The 20,054-nt window shown below is 42.3% G+C and overlaps 1 long non-coding RNA gene across 3 annotated transcripts in view; it reads left to right on the forward strand.

The window, feature by feature from the left end:
* Positions 1-858: 858 nt before the first annotated feature.
* The window catches only part of LOC147010788 (uncharacterized), a 175,745-nt gene continuing 156,549 nt past the window's right edge, over positions 859-20,054 (forward strand). For 2 of the 3 annotated variants that reach the window (XR_015052222.1, XR_015052219.1), the window contains exon 1: positions 17,694-18,272. This is a non-coding gene — a long non-coding RNA (uncharacterized LOC147010788). Of the gene's footprint in view, positions 927-17,693; positions 18,273-20,054 lie in introns of those variants that run through there. The other variant, XR_015052221.1, reaches the window with a different exon arrangement.

The raw sequence follows: 20,054 nt of genomic DNA on the forward strand, positions 1-20,054 counted from the left end.
ATGAGCTGGTGCTGTGGCGCCGTGATGCCAAATTGACCAATAAAATGGTCATGTGAAATATGCAATGCTTGTTCATTTTGTTTGATTATTTGATGTAATTACTTTTTGTGACTAAGTGGGCAGAGTAGTCATGCCAATTTGCAAACTTGCAATCTAATGATTGCATGTGATGTAAGTTGTGTGGATGTGTCATAAAGAGGACTGCATGCATGACCATTGTTAATTAGTATCATCAATTGAATTGTGAACATCGTCAATATTATTTGTATGAGCAAGTTAAAGGCATTTTAGGTGTTGACAATGATGAAATATCTGCAGGGGGTATATATGTATATACAGACATTGCATACAAACATAGTGCATGCATGTTAGACATTTGTCAGCAACAAATGAGAATTGTAGCTCTTTAGTGCATTTATTGTGAATGGAATGCCTGGGTCCATATGCATGTGAACATTCCGTGCAGAAATGAGAGTGAGTGCCTTTTATGGCAACTTGGTCAGCTTTGGTTATGAGGGATTCAACAATGAGACCCATTCGTTTATGAGGGACTAAGTGTTATGGCATATGTTTGAAATTTCTATGTTTCACATATTTTAATGGGGAACCTTCACCTGTTATGGACGATTCTGTATGGCTACAGAAGTACCTGATAATTGTAGTTGACTGGAGTCACTGGAAAAATAATTCCATTTGAACATTTAATGTGTCCATGATCAGTTGAGTGAAAAGTTTCCAACAGCTCGTGCTAACATTCCTGATTTAGCAAGTTTTTGTTCACTCAAGTGAGCTCCCTTAATTAATTTGGTCTTGTTTGTTTACCTGTACAGGCTTCGTTTTCTTCTTTAATTCATGTCACTGGATTCATGAGTCATATTCGCCATCATTTTTTGCCTGTGCCATTTTTAACCTCGCCGGAGGAGAAGGTATTGTATTTGGGGCCATTTGTTACTTGCAAAATTGAAATTTTTTCAAGTATATCGGTCAGTCGTTTTTGTTATTGTCTTTGTTTGTGTGTCTGTCTGTTTATCACCTACATGTCACAATTTAAAACTGATCTTCACGAAACTTCACCACATGGTCGAGTTGGTCATAAGGAAGAGGCATATTGTTTTTTGAGGTCTAAAGGTCAACATAGGCCAAAGGTCAACAACTCAGGTGGGATTTCTAAAATCCTCAATTTTCATCCGATTGACTTGTAATTTTAAGTCAATTTATATTTCAGGTCTCTGAATTCAACTGTACAATTATGTTTGAGGTCAACATGGACCAAAAGGTCAACATTGGCCAAAGGTCAACAACTAAAGAGGTATTTCTAAAATCCTAAATTTTCATCTGATTGACTTGAAATTTGAAGAGGAGTTGCATATTTGGTCATTGCATTCAACCACCAATTATTTTTGAGATCAAATTTGTTTGCTGGATTTTGCAAGGTATCGTGCTCTGCACGACGTCGTCTTCTTGTTATTCTCTCTGTTTATCTGTCAATCGCCTACATGTCACAATTCTATTTCAAGTCAATCGTCATGAAACTTTACCAAGTGTTAAAGGTAGTCTCAACTGAGAATCCTATTGATTTTGTGGTCAAAGATCAAAGGTCATCTTGAGGTCGAATTTCTAAAATCATCATTTTTCATCCGATTGAATTGAAATTTGAACAAGATATGCATCATTGGATTGGGAAACCCAAGATTTACATCATTCCATCATTGGATTGGGAAAGCAATTATTTTTTGAGGTCAAAGGTCAACTCAAGGTCAAAACTGATAAAATCATGCATTTTTATCTGAAAAGTCGTCAGTTTTCATCTGATTGACTTGAAAATTTATCAGCAATTGCATGGTACATCATTGAATTGGGAAACCAATTATTTTTGAGATCAAAAGGTCAAACTTCTAAAATCAAATTTCATCTGAAAAATCGTCAATTTTCATCCGATTGACCTGAGCTTTGATTAAGATTGTCAATTTTAATCTCAATGAAATGGACAATTTGATGTATCCATGGCAATCTTTGGAGAAGGGGGGGGGTGGATTTTGCAAGTATCGTGCTCTGCATGACATCTTTTTCTTGATTGTTTGTTTGTCCGCACAGAACTTTAGTGTTTTTCTCCACAAAAGCTTGTCGGATTGAGAAATTTTCATTATAGGAACAACTACTTGTGTAGAATGTTTTTTTGATAATTATGATGTCATATGTCACGTGGTGTGGCAGCCATGTTGGAAAAACGGGAAAATTTGGACCTCTTTATCTCTGAAACTGCACCAAGGAAAAAATTGAAACTTGGCACATGACATGTACTCCTCATGGGGAATGTGTGGATTTATTTTTTTATGATGTCATAGGTGCCTTCGTTATGACTTTGAATTGCATATGTAGAATTATGCATCTGGTCAGTATAAAAATTTATGAGGGTCATCTTGGGATAAAATGGTCCACAGAAAAAAAAATAGAGGACGTCATCGGTCACATGATTCGGCAGCCATATTGTTTTTTGTTTTTTTAAACCTTCCAAAATCTTCTCTGACGTGGCAGAACAGTTCAAGACGAAACTTTACACCTCTGACCGCCTATAGATGAGCAACAAAAGGTTCCCACATATGACGTCATAGGTCACATGGTATGGCAGCCATATGGTATTTACCCTAATACCAATAAAATATCTTCTTCCCCAGAACGGCTGGACAGATCGAGGGGAAACTTCACACAGATGTTCTCCAAGCCTTAGGGATACCAGGGTATTCTCAAACAATTGATGTCATTTCGTCTGTCACCCATATTGGATTGAACAAAAATCTTTTAAAAATCTTTCTCTTGAACCACTCAATCAATCGACGTGAAACTTCAAAATTATGATATAATAGTGATGTGGAATATATGTTTTAAATTTCAACCTGTTTGGATGCATGGTGTGGCAGCCAGACATATTTCATTTTTTGATCTGGGTTCTTTTTGATTTTTATTTTTTTTGAATAAGACTTACTTGGCTGTGCCTGAATGGGTTTGATGGTAGAGGAGTAGCAGCTGAAATGTGAATCCTATCCAGGTTCCTCCTGATGACTTCGTCTTTTCTTTTTGTTTGTTTGGGCTCCTTCTGATAACTCCAATGCAGGACTGCACCGATTTGGTCTTCCATTTGATTTGAATTGAATATATTTTAATCCCATTCTGAATTCAATTGAATAATGATAAACGCCATTGGTCAAGGTCAGGTGTCCGATCAAAGAGGGGTTGCATGAAAGCGGGACTTCTTGGTACACGGTCATCACTGCCAGCAGTTATAAAGTGGCAGTTCTTGTTATGTCTTATTAATTACGTAACACACCAGTAAGCAAAGACCACACAAAATACACCACATAAAGCTACACAAACACCACACAAAACAAGTCCTGGCGTGGGTCTGCAATCTTTATTTTGTCTTTGTATCCTTGTGTTTTACATGTCAACAGACATCTTTATCTCTTTGCTGATGACTCCACCCTCTGCCGAACCATCTGTCATCCCTCAGATTGGCAAGCAGCAGCCTCTTCACTCTCTGCAGATCTGGTCCAACACGTGAGACATGTCTTTCAATCCTGACAAATCTCACACTCTCACTATGTCTCTCCGAAAGGACCGTTGGGAACCCCCCCCCCCTTTCCCAATATACTTTCTCAACAATCCCCTTGAACAAATCCTTTCATTCAAGCTTCTGGGTCTCACTATCTGCCATGATCTTTCCTGGGAAAGCCACATTTCCAAGCTGGCCTCCAAAGCCAGTCGCTGACTGGGTATCCTCTGTTGTGGAAAGTCCTTTCCTTGGCACATCTGAACTCCTGACCACATACAAAGCTTTCATTCTAACCTGATGGAGTACTACTCTCCCCTCTGGGCTGGTGCTCCTACCTCTCACCTTTTCCGGCTTCAGGTGTGGAAACCAAGGCATTTCAGATCATTGGTATCTCTCTCAATTTAGCTGAGTCTTTGGGTCTCTCACTCTCACTTTGGGTCTCTGTTCAGTGGTCTTTCTGTCTTCTACTGTCTCTTCTCCAGCCTCACCCCCCCCTCCCCCTGCTCTGTGTGCGATCTGTCCCCCCAATATTTCCACAGGGCGCTCAAAGTCTACCAGCAACCACCTTTGGGTAAAACTACCAAAATCAAGAATCACTGCTCACCTTCATTGTTTCATTCCTCTTTTTTCCGCCTTTGGAACAAACTCCCACACTCTCTTCAATCCCACTCTTTCCTCCAGGTCTTCAAAACAGCTGTTCACCACCATTTCTTATCTTCCTCCATCCAAAACCACGATCTTTTCTACACCCGTTAATCCACCCTAAACCCACCTCCTTCAAATTCCCTGCTTTCCTTCCTGAAAGTCCTTGTTGTGTAAGGACCGGAAAGTCCCTGTAATGTCCGTCTTGTTTACTCCGTGTACCCCACCCCATCCTTCTCCCTTCCACAGTTCTCTTCATGTCTCTGTTCCCCACTGTTTTGTGTTTCTCTCTCCCGCCCCTCTTGTCTCCTGCTCCCCTTGTTATATGTTCTGTGTGTTAGCTCTTATACGAGCATCGACAGTGTATATAAAAAGACATAATCTTGTCAGTCCAATTCGACACAAGTCAAGGCATTTTGACAATGAAATTATCTTAATGACAATAATATGCCTGTCGTCCATGTGTGTCTGTAACAATTCCATTCCACCCATTGTTTGGACAATTTGCCTGACTCCACCCACGATTTCCGATTTCATGAACAGTCTTGCAGCCACCATGTTGGTGTTTGCAGCTAAGCGAAGCCAAAGATGTCTCGGAGCTGTCATATTGTCAAAGATGTCCATCCCTATACATTTTCTCTTAATTGTAAAACTACCAAAGCAACAGTCAAAAGGATTTTGAGCCGATATGTGTTACCCACCGGCCTTGTGAATATCAGCCTCAGTGATTGAGGCAGCGGTCTGTTAACTTATACACCGCCCAAGTAACTATGTGGCAGTCTCTTTTGCCGCATTTAAACCCATGCCATGAGAAATTTGGCCGAGGTCATTATTTACTTTTAACGATGTTTGCGTAAGAATCAGAAAGAAGAGAATTGGTTGTGGGTCGTTTATTGTCACATTTCTTTTCTGCATATCTTGCAGGATTGTGAGTTGGACAGGCGACCACGATGGGCTATTACCTGCCCATGGTCACATATCTGTTCCACATATCTCATGGGATTGCGAGTTCGACAAGCGACCGTTACAGGCCATGACTTGGTCATCGTCACAAATCTATTTTTTTCTGCATATCTCACGGGATTGTGAGTTGGACAGTGTTGTAGAATAGAAACAAGCCGATTTCACGATAGAGGCTTTAATTCACTCAATCAAGGTGATATCTGATCACATTAGGAAGACACGGGGAAACGCCCAGATTTCCTCACAGCTTCACACTCGATACGTAACGCGTGACGTTGTGTGACTCGTGACCTCACAGCTTCCAACAACAACAACAACATAGAGGTGGTGGCAGAGGGTATTATAATTTCCTTTTCTTAATTGGGAAATGCTGAGGTGAAAGCACTCTTCACACTGGTAAATTTGTCCTCCTTCCCCCACCCCCCCCAAAAATGGAGGGGCTTGTCAAAGTCTGTCATCATGTGTGAGACACGACATTTCTATCAGGAAGGGACATCAGGATGAACGGGGGGGGGGTGGCATGTGAAAATGGGGAGGGGAGCTGGGGGGTGGGGTTAAAGCACTCTGTGCACAGGTAAATTTGTCTTCCTTTCTTCTTCTCACCAAAAATGGAGGGCCTGTCAAAGTGGCCAAAATAATAACTAGACGGAGCCGAGCACATCGTGTGAGGGAAACATTTCTCACAGCAAGGGATGTGCAGCCAGGGTGAGGGGGAGCGGGGGTGGGGTGAAAGGAGTTGGAAGCTACACACTCCAAACTCAGGGTGTAGATACAACTTTGTGAGGAAAGTAACATGGGCAATGTGGTCACGGCCTCAGAGGCTGTTTTTAGTCTGCAAAGTGATGCCAAAGTGACCAAGATAGCAATTTTTGGCAAATAGGATGACTAATATTGGTCTGTCAGCGAAGTGATGAATAGGTTCTGCTAGTCTATACTATAAGAGAGAGGTCTGTCTGTCTGTCTGTGTGTCACCTCAGAGATGGCCAAACAGATCTTCGTCAAAATTTCAGAGATTCTTCAGTGAGTGCTGGGGAGTGTGTTGGGCACAAAACCTTTTTGAAATTTTTGAAAATAATAGTTGGATTTTTGGGGATTTTTTTTTTTTTTTGTATACCTTGGTCGAGGCTCGTATGAGAGCTAACACACAACTCACAGCAAGGAGGCATGAGACAAGAGGGGCGGGAGTGGAAGGGACAAAACAGTGGGGAACAGACACATTAGGTGAACTGTGGAAGGGAGAGGGATGGGGATGGGACGGGGAACATGGCGAAGAGAAGATGGACATTTCAGGGACTTTCAGGAAGGAAAGCAGGAGAAATGAAGGAAGTGGGCTTGGGTGGATTATCGGGGGTAGAAAAGATCGAGGATTTGGATGTGGGAAGATAAGAGGTGGTGGTGAACAGCTGTTTTGAAAGCCTGGAGGGAAGAATGGGAAAGAATAGAGTGAGGTAGTTTATTCCAAAGGCGGGAAAAAAGAGGAATGAAAGAGTGAAGATGAGCAGTGATTCGTGATTTTGGTAGTTTTACCAGAAGGGGGTTGTTGGCGGACCTTGAGCGCCCTGTGGAAATGTGGTGGGGACAAATCGCAGAGAGAGCAGGGGGGCAAGGCTGGAGAGGAGTCGGTAGAAGACAGAAAGACCACCGACCAACCTGCGGTGATTGAGTGAGAGGCCCAAAGACTCAGCTTCATTGCGGGAGATGCCGATGATCTTAAATGCCCTGGTTTCGACAGCGTGAAGCCGAGAAAGGTGGGAGGCAGGAGCACCAGCCCAGAGGGGAGAGCAGTACTCCATCAGGCTACGGACAAAAGCTTTGTAAGTGGTCAGGAGCTCAAGAGGGCCGAGGAAGGACTTAGCATGATGGAGGATTCCCAGTCGGCGACTGGCTTTTGATTTTTTTCATTTATTGCTCTATAATGCCTAACCCTTTATAGCTATGTGAAAGGTAATGTTAAATGATCCCTGGCTTCATTCCTTGGTGGGTGGTAGGAAAGTGTTTTAGGCCCCCGACAAAAAATAGAGAAAAAAAACCCAAAATTATTTCTTAAAAATACCAACAGGATTATAACAGCACTGGGCAATGCTGGGAATCCCTGCTCGTTATTTATAAAAGCCATGCTGCAGTGATTTAAGTCATATATCATATTTACTGATACTAGTGGAAAAGCCCGTCAAAATGTCGGGTGGATAAAAATCAACACAACACAGAGGATTACAACACACACAAAGTTATATGGATTGCGTCCGATGAATTATTTGCAATAAGAGAATGGGAAACGAGGATGGATTGAAACGCGATTCTAAACATGAACAGCAGGATTAGGTTAGTATTTTGAACGTAGTATTTAGTATTTAGAACGTCGTAATTTTTAGAACTTAGTATTTAGTTTTTAGAACTTAGTATTTAGTATTTAGAACGTAGTAATTTTTAGAACGTAGTATTTAGAATGTAGTAATTTTTAGAACGTAGTATTTAGTATTTAGAACGTAGTAATTTTTAGAACGTAATATTTAGTATTTAGAACGTAGTAATTTTTAGAACGTGGTATTTAGTATTTAGAATGTAGTAATTTTTAGAACGTAGTAATTTTTAGAACGTAGTATTTAGTATTTAGTATTTTTAGAATGTAGTATTTAGAACGTAGTAATTTTTAGAACGTAGTATTTAGTATTTAGAACGTAGTATTTAGTATTTAGAACGTAGTATTTAGAATGCAGTAATTTTTAGAATGTAGTAATTTTTAGAACGTAGTAATTTTTAGAATGTATTATTTAGAATGTAGTAATTTTTAGAACTTAGTATTTTGAACATAGTAATTTTTAGAACGTAGTATTTAGTATTTACAACGTAGTAAGTTTTGGAACGTAGTATTTAGTATTTATAACATAGAAATTTTTAGAACGTAGTATTTAGTATTTAGTGCGTTAGTATTTAGAACGTCAAAACATTAGGCAGGATTTCTATTATGTGCTTCAGAAGTTAATGCGAAATGCACAAACATACGGTGAATCAGCACAGCCTCGTTTCTCCAAATTAAAAAATGAAAAAAATGCAGGCGGTGTATAGGTACAGAACACTGGCTTGATTCCTCCCCATCTCAAAAACAACAGCTCGGGTTATATAATGAAGCCAAAACATGGCTATTGGTTATGCGCATATATAATACATTGTGTTTATATCACTTGGATAGATTCCAATTCCACTGGCTCATAAGGGAGTGATACTGCAAGCTGGCACTTGGTTGTTGAGCTTGAAGCTTGGGATCTACACAAGCTGTGCCTCGGAATGCCTGGGATGCCAATGGGCTTCAACCTTTTGACATTTGATGATGCTTTTTGACAGTCGCTTTTGGTATTTTTCACACTAAAGAGAAAACTTATGGGGAAAGCATGGTGATTGTGAACATCACATTTCTGAATTTGTCTTGGGCCTAAAGGAGCAGCAAAATGGCAGACGAATGATTTGTTTTTTCAGGGGTGGAGTCAGACTCCAATTGTGGGTGGAGTCAGAACAGCTGTCCAACCAATGGTTGTAATGAAACACATACATATTTTGAGGTTTGGATAATGTATATATGTATGTTCCCGAAATACAGCCAAAACTGTGCACGATAGCGCAAAAATTTGGGGGCGACCTTACTCACTATTCTCCTGCGGTGTGCAGTATCAAGTTTCGTTCAAATCGAGCAACGAAAAATTATTAAAAAATCAATTCCCGATTCAATCAAGTACTGTTCGGAAGAATTTGATCAATGCAAACAACCTCAGCGGTATAGTTCGCTGGAGCGATCTTTTTTTTTCTTGAAATGATTTTTTTTCATCAACAGCTGTCAGAACGGGAACCCAACAGGTTCACGGGTCATCTAGTATCTTACTATAATTCACTGTCTGTCTGTCTGTCTGTCTGTCTGTCTGTCTGTCTGTCTGTCTGTCTGTCTGTCTGTTCCCAGGTACCGCAAAAATGGCTGAACCGTTCACAACCATTTTTTGGGTGTGTTATCCTGGGACCCCTTGGAGTAAAGTAGGCATAAATATAATAACATGACCCCCTTGATGGCTCCTGTTGGGAGCGGGTGCTTCTACTATTGATAAATGCAAGTTGCACAATTGTGTGTGAATGGGGTAAACGTCGTGACCACAGCATGTATAATGCTGAATGATACCCTTTTTTGCATACATAGTCTTGGCTCATGGAAGAGCTGGAAGATTCATTTAAGAGCTCTTGGGTCCGGAGAGTACATGCAGAGGTCCACAAATACCGATAGGCCTATTCATGCAATTTCGAGTTAAATTGTGCGTTTTTGTTGCGCACACGGTGCATAGTCTCAGAGTTGCTGGTTCGCACATCTACTGGAAGTAAAAAATAACATAACCACAAACTATTCAGTCAATTCCATCCTACATATAATTACCTTTTTTGTCGATTTACTTCACAAAGAAACCTCAGCAGTGCTAACAGTTAAGGGACTGTTTTGCTGTCAAAGGACATGCCTATCAAACTCCCCAAATATTCCACACTCTAATGGAAATTAATTCCCTTACAGAAGTCCGGTAGAAACCGGGTTATCTGCTTGTATTATAATGAATACACGATATACAGTATACACGATAAAATGCCTCAAAAGTAGCGGCGTAACACACACCCACCCAGCCATGTACCCTGTGACGAAATTTTGGAGATTTTTTGTTAGCAAATTAAAAGAAAACTATTGGATCGTTTAATTTAATTTAAAAATATTATTACACCGCAATGGGCACGGGGGTGTTTGTGCGAAATTTGAAAGCAATCGGTTCAGTCTAAGCTGAGATTGAGATTTTGCCTGCGATGATAAGTTGTGAAGCGCCGATCTTCTTCTTCCTCTTTCGGCTTGCTCCCGTTAGGGGTCGCCACAGCGGATCAACCATCTCCATTTCGCTCTATCCTCCACATCTTCCATTGACACTCCAACCACCCGCATGTCCGCCCTCACCGCATCCATGAACCTCTTCTTTGGCCTTCCTCTTCTCCTCCTGCCTGGTGGCTCCATCTTCAACATCCTTCTCCCGGTATACTCCGTTTCCCTCCTGTGCACATGTCCAAACCATTTCAATCTCGCCTCTCTCACTTTGTCTCCAAACCGTCCGACCTGCGCTGTCCCTCTAATATAATCATTCCTTATCCTATCCATCCTCGTCACTCCCAACGAGAATCGCAGCATCTTTAACTCTGCCACCTCCAGCTCCGCTTCCTGTCTTTTTGTTAGTGCCACCGCCTCCAAACCATACAACATAGCTGGTCTCACTACCGTCTTATATACTTTCCCCTTCACTCTTGCAGATACCCTTCTGTCACAAATCACTCCTGCAACTCTTCTCCACCCACTCCATCCTGCCTGCACTCTCTTTTTCACTTCTCTCCCACACTCTCCGTTACTTTGGACAGTTGATCCCAAGTATTTAAACCAATCCACCTTCCCCACCTCAACTCCTTGCAACCGCACCATACCACCACCCTCCCTCTCATTTACGCACATGTACTCCGTCTTACTCCTACTGACTATCATTCCCCTTCTCTCCAGTGCGTACCTCCACCTCTCAAGGCTCGCTTCAGCCTGCTCCCTACTCTCCCTACAGATCATGATGTCATCCGCGAACATCATAGTTCATGGAGACTCCAGTCTGATCTCGTCCGTCAACCTGTTCATCACCATTGCAAACAGGAAAGGGCTCAGAGTCGATCCTTGGTGCAATCCCACTTTAACCTTAAACCGGTCCGTCGTTCCAACCGCACACCTCACCACTGTCACACTGTCCTGATACATATCCTGCACGATCCTCACATACTTCTGCACCACTCCCGACTTCCTCATACAATACCACAACTCCTCTCTTGGCACCCTGTCATAAGCTTTCTCTAAATCCACAAACACACAATGTAACTCCTTCTGGCCTTCCCTATACTTCTCCATCAACATTCTCAAAGCAAACATTGCATCAGTGGTGCTCTTTCCTGGCATAAACCCATATTGCTGCTCACAGATCGTCACCTCTCCTCTCAACCGAGCTTCCACTACTCTCCCACACCTTCATGGTGTGGCTTGACAACTTTATCCTTCTGTAATTTCCACAGCTCTGCACATCACCCTTATTCTTGAAAATCGGAACCAGTACACTTAATCTCCACTCCTCCGGCATCCTCTCACTTTCCAAGACTTTATTAAACAATCTGGTTAACAACCCCACTGCCGTCTCTCCTAAGCACTTCCATGCCTCCACTGGTATACCATCTGGGCCAACCACCTTTCCACTTTTCATCTTGTTCATAGCAGTCCTCACTTCATCCTTACTGATCCACCCCACTTCCAGATTCACTATCTCCACCTCTTCCAACCTTCTCTCTCTCATTTTCTAAATTCATCAGCTCCTCAAAGTACTCAATCCACCTTCTCAACACACTCTCCTCGCTCGTCAGCACATTCCCATTTGCGTCCTTTATCACCCTAACCTGCAGCACATCCTTCCCAGCTCGGTCCCTCTGTCTTGCCAATCGGTATAAATCCTTTTCCCCTTCTTTTGTATCCAACTTCTCATACAGCTCGTCATATGACTTTTCCTTCGCCTTTGCCACCTCTCTTTTTGCCTTTCGACGCCACTCCTTGTACTCCTGCCTACTTTCTTCATCTCTCTGACTATCCCACTTCTTTTTCGCCAACCCCTTCTTCCTTATACTTTCCTGTACTTCCTCATTCCACCACCAAGTCTCCTTATCTTCCTTCCTCTGTCCAGATGTCACACCAAGTACCTTCCTAGCTATCTCCCTCACAACTTCTGCTGTCGTTGCCCAATCATCCCATCCATCTTTACCACCATCCAACGCCTGTCTCACCTCCTCCCTAAATTTCACGCAACAGTCTTCCTCCTTCAGCTTCCACCATCTGGTCCTTGGTTCAGCCCTCACTCTCTTCCTCAACCTCACCTCTAAAGTCATCCTACAGACCACCAATCGATGCTGTCGAGCTACACTCTCCCCTGCCACAACCTTACAGTCACTCATCTCTTTCAGGTTGCATCTCCTACTTAAGATGTAATCCACCTGTGTGCACTTTCCTCCACTCTTGTATGTCACCCTGTGTTCCTCCTTCTTCTTGAAATACGTATTTACCACTGCCATTTCCATTCTTTTTGCAAATTCTACCACCATTTGCCCTTCCACATTTCTCTTGTTGAGACCGTACCTCCCCATCACCTCCTCATCCTCTTTATTCCCTTCCCCAACATGTCCATTGAAATCTGCTCCAATCACCACTCTTTCATCCTTGGATACACTCTCCACCACTTCATCCAACTCACTCCAGAAATCTTCTTTATACTCCATCTCACACCCCATATGTGGGGCATATGCACTGATGACATTCATCATCACCCCTTCAATTTCCAACTTCACACTCATCACTCGGTCAGACACTCTCCTCACCTCCAATACCCTCTTGACATAATCTTCCTTCAGGATTACCCCGACACCATTTCTCCTCCCATCCACACCATGGTAGAACAGTTTGAAACCACCTCCAATGCTCCTAGCCTTACTCCCCATCCACTTGGTCTCTTGTACACACAGTATGTCCACCTTTCTTCTCTCCATCATATCAGCCAACTCTCGCCCTTTGCCAGTCATCGTCCCAACATTCAGAGTTCCAACTCTCACCTCCACACTTCTACCCTTCCCCCTCTCCCACCGGACTCGCCTTCCCCGTCTCCTTCTCCTCCTTCGCCTAGCACAATTTCCACTGGTGCCCTGCTGACCACCGGTACCGGTGGCGGTCGTTGGTAACCCGGGCCTTGACCGATCCGGTATGGAAATTCGTTTTGTTGTCCGCATAATGATTTGGCATAGGTTTTTACGCCGGATGCCCTTCCTGTCGCAACCCTGGTCGCCTCTTATGACACACACGGATATGGTACACCTATTCTAACCGGGGCATACACCTAAGTAGTACAACTGGTACTCATTTCGCCGACCTCGGAAGGATGGCAGGCTGAGTCAACCCCCTGGTGTTTTCGACTTGGTGTATGTATATATATATTTATATATATATATATATATATATATATATATATTTATATATATATATATATATATATATATATATATATATATATGTAAATTCAGTGTCCAAACGGGGCTTGAACTCAGGACCTTTTGGGTCCCAAGCCACTGCCCTAACCACTGCGCCAACACCAGGCTCAAGTTGTGAAGCACCGATTTGAATCATTTTATCACCAGCGCATTTCCGTTCCACTTCACTCCAACCACGCTTGGTCTGATATCATTGTTGTTTTTAATGACGATAATCATTGTGGATTTTATTTGTTGGTGGGGGGGGGGGGGAGGGTGTGATTGAGCAGTTGGATCAGGGTGAACAAACTTACTTACTTGCTTACTTACTGCCCAAGTCACCTTTGGTTATTGAGTTTGTACTTGGTTGAGTGCTTGTGATGGTGTAGTTTACATTTAAACGTGTTCCAAAATGGACTGCACAAATCCATGATTCCACAGACAAAGTGGGAACAGCAGCTCAAGGAGAAAAATGCTTGGCTATATAATTGCACCAATTGGCTTGTTCTCTGCTCAGCACACTCCTGCAAATGCTCCAACCTCCTGTTACCAATGTTAGCAGATCCTGACACATCTCACAAAGATCTCTGTTTCCTTCATTTATAATTCTCTCCCAATGGGATGGTGCAGAGGTAGCACACTTACCTTTGAGCTGTCAAGTCTGGGTTTGATTTCCATCCTGATTTTAAACTCTTGGATTGGTGCTTCACAGGCCGTCCCTTGGATGGATTTTAAGTCGAGGACCTGTCTGTTAGCGTTTTCTGGAGGACTTTAATGATCCCACAGTGTCTTTTGATAAAAGGTAGACGAGCTATTGTCAGCTTCCTGGCTAAATTCCTGCCCTCGTCGACAAGGGATCTGGGCCAGCAATGATGGAAACCAGCAGGCACATGCTTTATATGAGAAGAACAATTAATTATTGTCATTTTGCAGCTTGTCTTTATTTTTCACCATATCCTTTGCTACTGGCAGCCTACAATATGAATGAAATTGTGAAATGTCAGTCTATTCGATAAAACAAAACAAAACAAAACAAGAGAGGTATCTTCATCTATCGACTAATCCTGGTGGCTTAATGGTTAATGTGGTTGCTTTAAGATAATTGGGTCTTGAATTAACACCAGGTGGGTTTACTCAGCCTGTCATCTTTCTGAAGTTGGCAAAATGAGTACCAGGTTACTGGAAATGGGGCACTGCATCAGCAGCACAGCTGTGCACCTAGAGAATGATGCAGCCACAGTTTGTGTATGAATAAATGAATGCAGTAATCTATAGACTGGACACCCCCAAGAGAGGTCTCTTCATCTACAGCCTCCTCCTAATTATAAACAGCATGATGGAGCCAATAATTTCAACAAAATTAAATGATATCTCTTTTTTTTGCCAATCATTAATCCCAGATTATCAATTAGAGTTTCTTCCTCATGCCAACCCAGTGCTCCTGACTCACCACTTGATAAAGGCCTTCAACATAACAAGGAAGGTAAGGGCTGTGTCCCTGGATATATAATAATATTTTGTTACGGTCTTGTATCCAGCTCTCCTTGCAAAACTCCCTGCGACTTGTCTTTAGTCAGTACATCATACTTGGATGGACAATTTCCTATTAGTGGGGCAACTTAGCATAACAATTGTGCATTTTGTGAGGAAAGCACCAAATTTGGCACACTAGTAGCCTAACATATTATGAACAGATTTGGATATTGGGCCATCTCAAATTCAGCCGCTGATGGCTGTGGCAGCCATTTTCCACTGCTATCAAAAATTTGAGATGGCCCAATATCCAAATCTGTTCATAATATGATAGGCTACTAGTGTGCCAAATTTGGTGCTTTCCTCACAAAATGCACAATTGTTATGCTATATTTAGCTAAGTTGCCCCCACTATATGCCTAAACAAGCAGCATATTGCTCCTAAAGGTACCTTTCCACCTGTTCTTCCTTTGGAAACTGGTGTTCCTCAAATCAGTACTTCAGGTCCAATTCTGTTCATGATATATAAGCACATCAACAATGTTTCCATTTTCATAGTGAAATCATTTTATGATTGCAGATGATTCCACCATAGGCCATATTGCTTCTAATGCATGTGAAAAGCAAGCTGCAACTGTTTCCTTGTCTGCCAATCTTGTAAAATCAAAACCTGCTCATCCACCTGGAGCATGACATTCCACCGAAGAAAGTCTGACATATTTACAATGTCTGCCTGAAAGAGTTTATGTAGTTGTTCTTCATTGCCAAACTTCAGGTTAATTCATTTGCTGTTCCCTTTAGAGCCTTGACCCAGAGGCTTGTTGCTCTCACGAATGACCATGACCTGTCTCGGGTTTTTTAATGTGTGTATGCAAAGTCAAGAGTGATGGACGAGTTACAACACAGAATGGATCAGGAAGCAACAGAACAAGAGGAACAGCAGAAAGAGGGGGAAAACATCAATACCAGTGTTGAAGGACAAAATAAAGGGACACTTCGACAAACAAGGGATGCGAGTAAGAATGAGTGGTATGGGAAGATGCACGGAGTGGACAAGATGGGTACAGAAGCAAACTCTCAGGAAGGAACAAGTGGATATTTGGAAGGAGGTGGGCATGGAGGGGGAAGGATGGGTTAATGGGAGTAGAAAAGATCATGGTTTTGGATGGGGGATGATCTGAGATGGTGACGAACAGTTGTCTTGAAGATCCAGAGGGAAGGATTACATTGAAGAAAATGTGGAAGTTCGTTGCACAGGTGGGAAACACAGGAAAGAGCAGAGGGTGTAAGAGCAGAAAGGAGGTGGGAGAAAACAGAAGAACCACCAACCTGATGTCTACAATGTGTAAGTGGTAGGCCGATAGACTCAGCTTCTTCGCAGGAGATTCCAATGATCTTCAAGACCTTGGTTTCCATAGCATCAAGCTGAGCAAGGTTGGAGGCAGGGTTGCCAGCTCAGAGGGGAGAGCAGCTCTCCTTCAAGCTTTGAATGAAGACCTTGTAGGTGGATCGGTGTTCAGCTTTGCCAAAGAACGACTGAGGATGACAGAGGAAGCCCAATCAGTGCGGCTTTGGAGGACAAATTAGAAATGTGGTTTGCCCAAGGAACATCATGGCTGATAATGAGATCCAGGAGTTTGAGTGACTGAACTTCCTCAAGAGGATTGTTAAGAAAGTATATGAGGGTGTGTGTGTTGGGGGGGGGGGGTTGCCACATGATCCTTTCACAGAGATTTGGAGAGATGTCAGGATTGAAAGACATATTCCAAGTGTTTGTTCCATGCTCTATGCATGCTGATCTCCAAGGAAAGAAGCAACACATACCATTTTTAATGACTTTAGTATGACTCGGCCTGGGGTTTGAACCATGGACCTCCGAGACTCAGAGCGGACATTCTAACCATTATGCCACTGAGTCTGGTCCTCACAGCATACACGACATTTATTTTGCACTTCCATGGAGCACAACTCACCAATCTAAGGAAGAAACCCTGCTTCTCACTTGGCCCTCCTGGATGTGGTGGAGTTCAAAGCCCTGGCCATGATTGCAATGTCACTGCAGGAGTACTCAGGAGTTTCATAACACATGCTATTTGGTGGTTTTGCAGTCCTCTGTCTTCTCTCATTTGGACTTTCACCACCTCCCCTGTCTGCCTTCCACACATCTCTTCAGCTCCAATAGACTGTTCATGTTTCTCAGCAAAAATCATCTTCTCCACCCTCATAGCTTTTGCTTGTCCAGTAATTTCATCCCTTTCCCCCTCTTTTATTCCATATTTTGCACTGACCAACTGTCCTTCCAGCTCCTATCTTTCCTCTCATCCTGGTGGCATCTCACTGCATTCAGCATTATTTACTTTTAACAATGTGTATACATGTATCAGAACAAGATCATTGGTTTTGGGTCGTTTATGCTGCAATTCCACTGGGTTTCCGCACATCTCGTGGAATTGTGATTTGGAACAGGTGACTGTGATGCCCCATGACATGTAGGAGCTGTTTTGCGATCATGGTTTCTGTGAAGTCGGTGATCGCATGATAGGGGAGGGGAAAGCGTTAAATATTGTTTTTTCAACGAGGTAATGAATAAATATGTAATGATCGATGTGGGAATGCCTGTTTGCTTTTTAGAGCAGGAGGAGGATGAGGGGAGGACAGAGTTAGGCTTTGGAGGTGGGGAAGAGCAAAGATGGAACAGTGTTGGGAGGGGGAGGTTGAGGCTTGTAAAGGGGGGGGGGTGGGAGGACCTTCGCTGGGAGGAGGAGGGGGGTTCATAAGTTGTGGTGGGAAAGGAGTTTGAAGGCCTGGAGTGGGGGTGTGATTGATGCTTTGGGGCTGGGAGGGTGAGGACTTTGGGTTAGGAGGTACAGGTTGAAGACTTGGGGTTTGGGATTTGTGAGGGGGGCAGGGAGGGGGGGGAAAGAGTTGAGGACTTGAAATCACATTTTACTTTGCACGGATGTTCCACACGTCCCTGTTAGTATATAAATACCGTACTTTGGTGTTGTTATTATAGGGAGAGCATTAATTTATTTAAGCTTGTTTATCTATCTATAATTTCACCAGTGTGTTTGTGTGTGTGTGTGTGTGTGTGTGTGTGTGTGTGTGTGTGTGTGTGTGTGTGTGTGTGTGTGTGTGTGTGTGTTTGTGTGTGTCTGTGTGTGTGTGTGTGTGTGTGTGTGTGTGTGTGTGTGTGTGTGTGTGTGTGTGTGTGTGTGTGTGTGTGTGTGTGTGTGTGTGTGTGTACGTGACCGCTGTTTCTCGACAACCACTGGTCCGATGTAATTGAAACTTGCCAGGTATATTGCTGGGGATCTGAGGATGTGCCTTTTCAAGGTTTGATATTGATCGGACAAGTGTTTCCCAAGTTATGGCCATTTATTTACCAAACCAATGACAAGACCCGTTGCTGCGTGGGCCGGTGCGCGGCTGGCCGACGATGACGTCACGTTCCGTGCCGGTTACGATGGGGATCGATGCCTTAGTTCCCGTGGCGTAGGAGTGGCAATGGTCAATGGCAGCGAATGTCATGGCAAGCAAAGACAGGGAGGTAAACTTTATTTTAATTAGGATTTTAATTAACTGTGTGTGTGGAAGTATCAGTAGTTGTTACTTCAATGCAAGCGATAATTCGTGGAATACATGTGAACATTCCGTACGGGCAGGGCCGGATTTTCCAATAGGCAACATAGGCCATTGGCCTAGGGCCGACCAGTAACTGGGGGCCCACCGGGGGCTTGTGGGATCTCTGTTCGGTTCCATTGTATGCTTTTTATTATGCATTGTATTTCATTGCAATTTATTATGCTTCTGTTTCATTGTATTTTTCCATTATTCCTATGTGTAAGATGTACTTGATATGGAACTTGATTTACTTTGATGTACTTAATATGGAACTAATTTCATTAAAAATTATTGATGTGTTACATTATGTTGTAATTCTTTTTTTTTACATTACAATATTACGATATATATATAGATATATCTAAAAAAAAAAATTGGGGGGGGGCATTGATAAGGTTTGGCCGAGGGCCAACAAGCAAGTAAATCCGGTCCTGCGTACGGACACGCACTACTTCTGGATAGTGATGACTGACTGTATTCTAATAATTTCTCGATTTCTTATGCGCATTTATAGATAAACACAATGCTCCAATCCAGTCGTCGTTTACGAGAGCGAAGGAACGGCCTGTGTAGTTGTTGGAAAGTTTTTTTTTGTTTTTTTTTAGGTTTGCACGTACGGGCACGCACGTACGGGCACGTGATAGCGAAGGAACGGCCTGTGTGGTTGTTGTTTCTGGCTCGCGGTTTGAAAGTTTTTTTTTTAATTCATTTTTTTTGCACGTATGGCCATGAACGTACGGGCACGTACTAGTTGCCATTAGTAGTATTAATCTCACTCTGAAGGAGTTGCGAGATTATTGTAACACCCATGTCTGTCTTAGGAGGGACTCCCCATGGAGAATATTTTATTGATATATCTGACATCATAGGTCATGTGGTATGGCAGCCATATTGGATTAGAGGAAAAAATTTGGACATCTTTTCTGAAACTGCTCAATGAAAAAAATTGAAACTTGGCACATATCAACTCCCCATGGGGTATATAGGGGGAGAACGATGATGTCATCGGTGAAATGTTATTCCAGCCAGAATTGTTTTAATAGAAATCCTTATCTAAAAAAAAATCTGAAACTTCATAAATCTGATCTATAATCCGATGTAAGTGAATAATTAACCTTATGATGTCATCGGTCACACCGTGTGGTGGCCATATTGGATTGAAAATAACCAGAGAGTTTGTGTCAAAGCCACCCAATGCTCGCCTGTTTATACATTTATCGTTTTTATTAGACTAGTCTAATAATATTTTTTTATAAAGCATTGCAGTAAAGTCTGATCCAAATAATTTTAAAGCAATATATGTATTTGTATATTGTAATCAGTAAAAAAATAGTGTGATAGATAAAAACATTAGAAAGGAAATAACTTTAATGTTAATGTGCTACAAAAAAGTTAAGTTCAAAACAGGTCAAAAATATAAAAAAAAATTGAAATTATTTTTAAATTTCAACTTCACTACATCAATAATATACCCCAAAGGACCCTCCATGCCAAATATCAGCATCCTCGTACACATAAAATGAATGGCAAGCTTCTAAATAACTTGCACCAAAAACTTTAACATTTTCGCGCTCACGCTAACGCTCACGCTGGGGGTATCGCTATAGCTATCTGTTCTTCGAACAGGCGAGCTAAAAAAATGTAAAAAAAAATCTTCTCCTGAACTGCTTCACAGATCGATATGAAACTCCATACACATGATTAAGGC

This window comes from Eptatretus burgeri, chromosome 16 (genome assembly GCF_056783735.1).
Source record: "Eptatretus burgeri isolate ZD-2024b chromosome 16, Ebu_testis_v1, whole genome shotgun sequence".
NCBI lineage: Eukaryota > Metazoa > Chordata > Myxini > Myxiniformes > Myxinidae > Eptatretus > Eptatretus burgeri.